Source organism: Diabrotica virgifera, chromosome 5 (genome assembly GCF_917563875.1).
Source record: "Diabrotica virgifera virgifera chromosome 5, PGI_DIABVI_V3a".
NCBI classification, from domain to species: Eukaryota; Metazoa; Arthropoda; class Insecta; order Coleoptera; family Chrysomelidae; genus Diabrotica; species Diabrotica virgifera.
In genome coordinates, this window is record NC_065447.1 from 51315827 (window position 1) to 51323579 (window position 7753).

Genomic DNA, 7753 nt, shown 5'->3' on the forward strand with positions numbered 1-7753 from the left:
ATTTTAATTTCCATTCACCTATCTCTTCCATTTTATTCTATTTCCTAATTCCTCGAGTGGTTTTTTAAACTTTTCCCGCCTCTATTACTTGTGATATCCATTTTTTCTTGGTCTCTTTTTACCTTTACGATATTCTTTGCTTCGTGGACTTTTCTTGTAATTCTGTTATATGTTGCATCCTCATCATATGCCCTAACCAGTTCATTGATAATCTTTCTAATGCCCATCAGAGAATCTTGGCCTTTTTATTTATTATTTTTTCTTAGTTGGCCATTCTGCTAATAATTTCGTTGTTAACGTATCCCATTATGTCTTTCCAACTATCCTTCTTAGCTGTCTCATCTCCATTGCGTTTAACCTGCTTTTACGTTTTTCCAGAATTGTCCAGTTTTCACTTGTATAGAGCACAGTCTTCCTTATTTTCTTTGTCGCTGATTACTTTACTAGTAAAAGTAAGATACATTAGTATCTTACGTTTTTCCTCGTTTATTTCCATTTTTAGTTCTTCGAGATGAATATGGGAATAGGGGTCGAGTGCTAGCTCATTTGAAAGGTTATTCAATTCCCCATTCACTAATATAAACATTAACATGATTAATTATACAGGGTGTCCAAAATTTTTTTTAATTAAATTAATTGACACAAAAAGAAGAATGTATGTAATTTATTTAATTCAAAATACACTCTGCTGCTGTCAGAAAACGGAAATAAATGTTTATTGAACAAATAAACATTACTTTTTCACTTAAATTCAATGTTCAAGCTGCCACATATCTGCCTCTTGGCAGTTTGAACATTGAATTTAAGCAAAAATCAATGTTTATTTGTGCAATAAACTTTTATTTATGTTTTGTAACAGCAGTAAAATGTATTTTAAATTAAATAAATTACATACAGCCTTCTTTTTGTGTCAATTAATTTAATTCAAAAAAATTTTTTTTGGACACCCTGTATAATAATTAATTATGTTAATGTTTATATTACTGAATAGGGTATTGAATAACCTTTCAAATGAGCTAGCACTCGACCCCTATTCCTATTTAAAAAAATAGTCGATTACGTCATCACGCCCAAATGGATGACGTCACTACTACGATATATATGACATCCTCAGACATCCTGACATGTAATTGGCTTTATTTGCTTGCTTTCGGACGCTCTCTTTAACATCTCCATAACTACATATTTCGACTCCCAGATATTGGAATCTCGAGACTTGTTCAATTAGTTCGTTGTTAATTACGTTGTTAATTTGCATCTTATGGGTTCCCTTGACACTACCAGGGATTTTGTCTTGGCTGTTGATATTTTCATGTTGTAGTTCTTCGCCACTGTATTGAAAGTTTGTGCCATTCGCTGTAGGTTATCCTCGTTATCGGAGATTAAGATTGCGTCGTCAGCATAACAGAGGATTTTTATTTGTTTTTCTGCCATCTTATATCCTTTTCCAGTACCTTTAATGTTTTCTATGATTTTGCCCATTACTAAATTAAAAGCAATGGGCTCAAGCTATCCCCTTGTCTGATTCCCGAGTTGATTTCTACTTCCGATATTAGTTAATTCTCGACTTTTATTCTGGTTTTGTTCTTCGTATTAATGTCTTTACTTATCCGTATCATCTTGTTGGGCTGATTTTTCTCATTTAGCAATCTTAGCACATCTTCCAATCTTACACAATCAAAGGCCTTAGTCAGATCTATAAAGCACATAAATTCAGGTTTATTATATTCCAGTGCTTTCTCAGCAATTTGTCTGGCTATGAATATAGCGTCTATTGTGGACCTATTTTTCCGAAAACCTTGTTGTTCCTCACTAATTGTGTATTCTTCATTTATTTTATTGGCAAGTAGTTTTGTTAAAAGTTTAAGAGTTGTGCTCAGCAAGGTGATGGTACGGTAGTTGCTAGGGTCTTTGCTGTTTCCTCTCTTGTGTATAGGTATTGTTATACTCGTCCTCCACTGGTCTGGTACACGCTGGCTACATTTATTTCTTGAAAGAGGATCTCTATGTTTTCAATTAAGGTTTCTCCTCCCTATTTTAGGAGTTCATTTAGTATCCCATCGGGTCCTGGGGCTTTTCTGTTTTTTAATTTACGTATGTTATTCCTTATTTCTTTTTTTTTCTGATTTCTAGTTCTGTGTCTACGTTGGATTCGTCTTCATTTCCTGTTTATTCCTCTTCTTCAGGTATAATAGTATCTTCCTTATATAGTTCTTCTATATAGGCGGTCCATTGTTATGCTTCTATTTTATTTAAACTTCTATATTCGTTAATGGGTTTTTTCCTACTTTTACATCCGCGTATCTCAAATTAATAATATTGCCGCCATTTATTTTGATATCATGAACATTATTCACTGCTTTATTGAAAACGAGCTCGAAATGGATGTTAAATATTACTCCTCTTCGTATTTGAAGCTCTTCTGAAGCTCTCTGAAGAAGTGTCCCGGCCAATCGTGAAGTTTGCACATTGATGCCAGTAAAGCTTTTTAACCCTCCGTTATATTACTCGCACACGGTGTATGAGACCGGGCTTCTAAATAACTGCCTGTAACTCTGATTGTAGTGCATATTTTCAATTGCTGCTGCATATACCTCTTCAGTCATCAGTCAACTGTGTGTGAAGTCCACGTGCAGTGTAAAAAAGTGTATTGTACTTTTATTATTAGGCAAGACCTATTAATTAGTCAGGTAATTAAAAGTAGTAAGTTTTAATTAGTCAGGTAATTTAAGGTCTTTTCTTATTTTTAATGTTTATATATTTGTTTATTTATATTTAGATATGGATTACGAGAAGGAGAAGCAAAGATTATTAAAATTATTTGAGGAAGTATCGACTGACGAGGAAACGTATGAAAATGATGATTACAAAGTTACTTTTTGTTAAAGTAATATAATGTTGACACAAACGCATATTTACACAATTATATGATCATATATTCATTAAATAATATAATTGTACAAAATTTTGCAAAAAAAAATTTTTTTTCAAATATTGCTGACCCATATTTTTGGACCCGGTCTTCTGCACCGTGCGCGAGTATTCGATCACAAAAAGTTGGCGCGAGTAACGGAAGTAAATTTTTAAAAGGTTCTTTTGTTTATCTGATGCGATTTGTTAATACGTTGTTAAGCTTTATACATACGAAACAAAAACCACGAAGTATATTATGAATGTATTGGGCGACTTGGGCGTTGTATTTTCTATTCCTGCCACGTGAAAATATTATAAAAATAATTAATTAGTATTAACTCCACAACGGGTTAAGACCATCCTTGAGTGTCATCTCCATGAGAATCTTTGCGACACCTTGTAGCCGGACCAGTATTTATGTTAGCGCCGACGTGTCCAGGTCAAGATACTACTTGGTTTCGTTATTTTCTTTGGTGAAGCGAGTTCTATGGAATAAAAAGAATCAAGATTTCAATTAACTGGATACTTGCACGAACTGAATGCGTAGCGAAAGCAATGTTCAAGGCACACAACCATTTTCGATATGATCATGCAATAAAGGACGTATTAGAAAATATGGCAACGTTAAAAAATTAAGTGTTACAATGTGCAAATATGTTTCTGAGAACAGTTAATATTACCTATATCCAGTTAATATAAATGTTAGGAAAACCTTCATACTATTAATTAATTAATTAATGAAAATCATTAATTAATTATTTAATACTTTCATAGAAAATTCTCAGAAACTACTTGGTTTAGAGTACTTTACGAGTAGGACTCCTTCTTTGTAGTACTTTGCTTTTAGTACTGTATTAAGTGAAATTTACTGTATAAGTAAATTAAGCAACACTCTGTAGGAAGCTACCACATTGAAATATCACGGTAGCTCTATTTTTCTTGCGAAATAAGCCACAATTTAAATTGGAAATTTTTTACAAGATGGAAAATCTTTATCAAAATACGAAATATTAATAAATTACAAATTTTGTTTATGTTGCTTGGTAAAAAATCTTCTAATAATTAAATTTTATATATGTAGGTAACTCATTCATATCGACAACTCAGACATATTATACATATTAAAGTAGACGACTTTAAAATGATATTGCCAATATTTACCAAGCAACATATACAAAATTTGTGTTATTCATTAATATTTTGTATTTAGATAACGATTTCCGATGTGGAAGTCTAATCTCCACTTCAACCTGCAGGCTCTCTCCACAATATCTGCAACTTTGGTTCTGTTTCGCAAGTCTTCTTTTATTGTTACTCTTATCATTCAACGCTCCATTCTCCTTTGTGCTATTCTTAGTTTTTTCAAAACTAAGAATAAATAAACAAACTAGTTTGGCTTTCGTAATGGCTTTAGAACAGTAGAAGCTCTGTATAGGTTCAGAACTCTGGCCCAAAAATGTTTAGACCCACAAAAAACCTTTTCGTCGCATTTATACACTGTGAGACAGCATTCGACAAAGTTAAACATAACATTCTCATGGAATGTCTAAAGCCAAGAGGACTCGACAAAAATGATATTAATGTTTTGTATTTTGATAACGATTTCCGATGTGGAGGTCGAAACGTCAAAAATATTTAAATTTATATTTAATTAAATATTAATATTCAAATATACACTCACCGGCGCAAAATTCCGCCACTCAAAATTTTTGATTAAGCTTGACAATTTATAACTTTATTATTTGTGCTCCGATTTTCAAGATTCTTGAACCAGTTTGTAGGTATATGTATTGATATCGTTTGGTATTATTCCGGTAATACAAATTTTTTGCTTAGATGGCATTATACGGGGGTGAATTTAAGCGTTGTTTTTTCTCCTAATTTTAAAAAATTATGTGGAGAAATTGGAGGGCTAATTTTGTTTCATATTCCTGTCATATTATCCTGGAGGTATCACTAAAATTTTGTTTTTTGAATTATCTGAATATCTCTATTCTTGTAAGATCTGTAGTATTTTTTCTAAATAAAAACACTGATTGACTCATAAACTAGAGGTTGGATTGATAAGATTAAAATGGCCCGCATGCAGCCCAGATCTCAATCCTATTGAGAATTTATAAGATGTACTAAAAAAAGTTATTCGCCGTCATCCTAGCCCTCCAGAAAATTTGGTACAGTTATGGCCCTGGTAGAGGAATATCGTGCTATTCCCCAGGCAAGGATAACACATCTTTATTCGATGCTAAACAGATTGCGAACAGTTGTTGCTGCAAGAGGTGGACATACCCGCTATTGAGTTGTTTTGTTTTGTTGTTAATTTTGTTTTGTTCTGTTAATTTTAGTGCGTTTGATATTTTTAATTAAATAAACCTTCAAAGCACTGTTTTTATCTACAGCTCTTACAAGAAAAGAGATATTCAGATAATTCAAATAACAGAACCTTAGTGATACCTCCAGGATAAAACAAAAGGAGTTTGAAACAAAATCAGCCCTCCAATTTTTCCACAGAATTTTTTAAAGTTAGGAGAAAAAACAACGCTTTCATTCACCCCCGTATAATGCGATTTAAGCAAAAATTTTTTGTTACTGGAATAATAACAAACGCCATCAATACATGTACCTACAAACTGATGCAAGAATCTTGAAAATCGGAGTACAAATAATAAAGTTATAATAGATTGTCAAAATTAATCAAAAATTTTGGGTGGCGGAATTTTGTGCCGGTGAGTGTATTTAATTAAAATATATTTAAAATTTTAATTGTGGCTTATTTCGTAAATAAAATAGTATCAAAGTTGTATACGATGTTACAAGAAAATTGCTTCAAAGCAATATTAAGATTTTTGTCGAAATTTTTATTTTTTCCAGATTTAAATAACATAAAACACAAATTGACACATACATTTACTTCCTAATTAATATTTATACTAATTGGGTGGTATTCTTTGGCCCCACGCCTTGTCTTTATATTTCTATGTCTTTAATACGATTCCACTACGTAGCATATCTTAACCAAGACCTGCATCTTCGAAAGCTGTGCCACCAAACCCTTCCTAATCTCTAAAAGTAATATTATTTAGTTTTGAGTTATATTTTCTATTTTTGATTTGTCGCCCTTGTAAATAGTTATATTGAACAGTATAGCACTTTCAGTTTCATTTTTATTATTACAAGTAATAATTTATAAATATGTCTTCCTCTGGTTGACCTTGGCTACATGCACTTTAGTGAAAGTATTTCTAAATAGATTTTTGTGTGTTCGAAGTAAATCGAAGTCCTCAAATATTTAAAAAAGATTTCTTTTACTAACTGCACTTTTTAGGGAAAAAGTTAACATATGTTTTGCTCTTTTGTAATTACTACATACTTTGTCTTTATGTGCAGAACATTGCTTACATCCCAAGTAAGCCATCGGACAGCCAAATACAGGTGAGTATTCAAAGATAATAGGAGATGGATGGGCAACATTATTACGCTCTTAGAAACGTAGTTAAAGATGACCGATTAATCTGAAGCAGCGTGTTCTGCCAGTAATGACTTGGGTGCAGAAACACTGGCCTTAACAAAAAACGATGCTTTAAAACTAAGAATAGCACAAAGAAGGTTGGAGCATTCAATGATTAGAATAACAATAAAAACAAGATCACAAACGAATACCTATGAAACAGAACCAGTTACAAAAGTTGTGGAGAGAGCTAGCAGCTTGAAATGGAGATGCTGGCCACGTGGCAAGGATGAAGGTGGACCGCAACGCAAGTTAACCGAATGGTGACCAAGAACAGCTAAACGAAACAGAGGACGACCACCTACACGATGGCATGATGATCTACGGAAGATCATGAAAATTGGTTTCCATACTGTACAAGAACGGGAACTCAGGATACAATCAGGTGAGGACTATGTTCTGCAATGGACTTAAAACAAGCTAGTGATGATGATAGACATGATTGATTAATAACTCGTTTAGAGACAGAGAAACTCATAAATTTTCGTTTAAAGTGAACGTGGTATGCCATGAGTGCTCATTGTTTATAGGTCTGGATCCCGCGTATGAAAAAAAAGTTGATTAATAGCAAGCTGAAAATTTGTTAATAGCTTAAGGGTGTCTAGTCGGATAAACTTTGATATATAAGAACACTGGAACAGGGGCAGTTTTAATTGTGGAACAGGTTAAAAATTTGGAACGGTCAGACCACGAAAACGGCACATTTATTTTGTCCGACAGAATAGACTTAAACTCTCCGAACAGAGATTAAACTCTCATGCAAAAATCAGACTGCTATTTATCACCTGTCATAATTCCTGTCATTTGACATATTCTACATGTTCCACTCATTAAAATACCCATTTGGTGATAAATAGCAGTCTGATTTTTGCATGAGAGTTTAATCTCTGTTCGGAGAGTTTAGGTCTATTCTGTCGGACAAAATAAATGTGCCGTTTTCGTGGTCTGACCGTTCCAAATTGTTAACCTGTTCCACAATTAAAACTGCCCTGTTCCAGTGTTGCCATATATCAAAGTTTATCCGACTAGACACCCTTAAGCTATTAACAAATTTTCAGCTTGCTATTAATCAACTTTTTTTTCATACGCGGGATCCAGACCTATTAGTCCCTATGTATTCACATCAATATTATCAGCTAACAGGAGAATATCAACTTGACAATCGTTGGTGATTAGTGGAAGTTTATGATTATGATATTATGTTAATATAACTTACCGAAAGGTAATTAAAGGAAAAACTGGAACAGAGGGAAAACGTTAATAAGTAGTGAGACACCATTAGATGCCGGAATGAGAGCATAGAAATTTGTTAGAATAGATTCAACGCCAAAATGA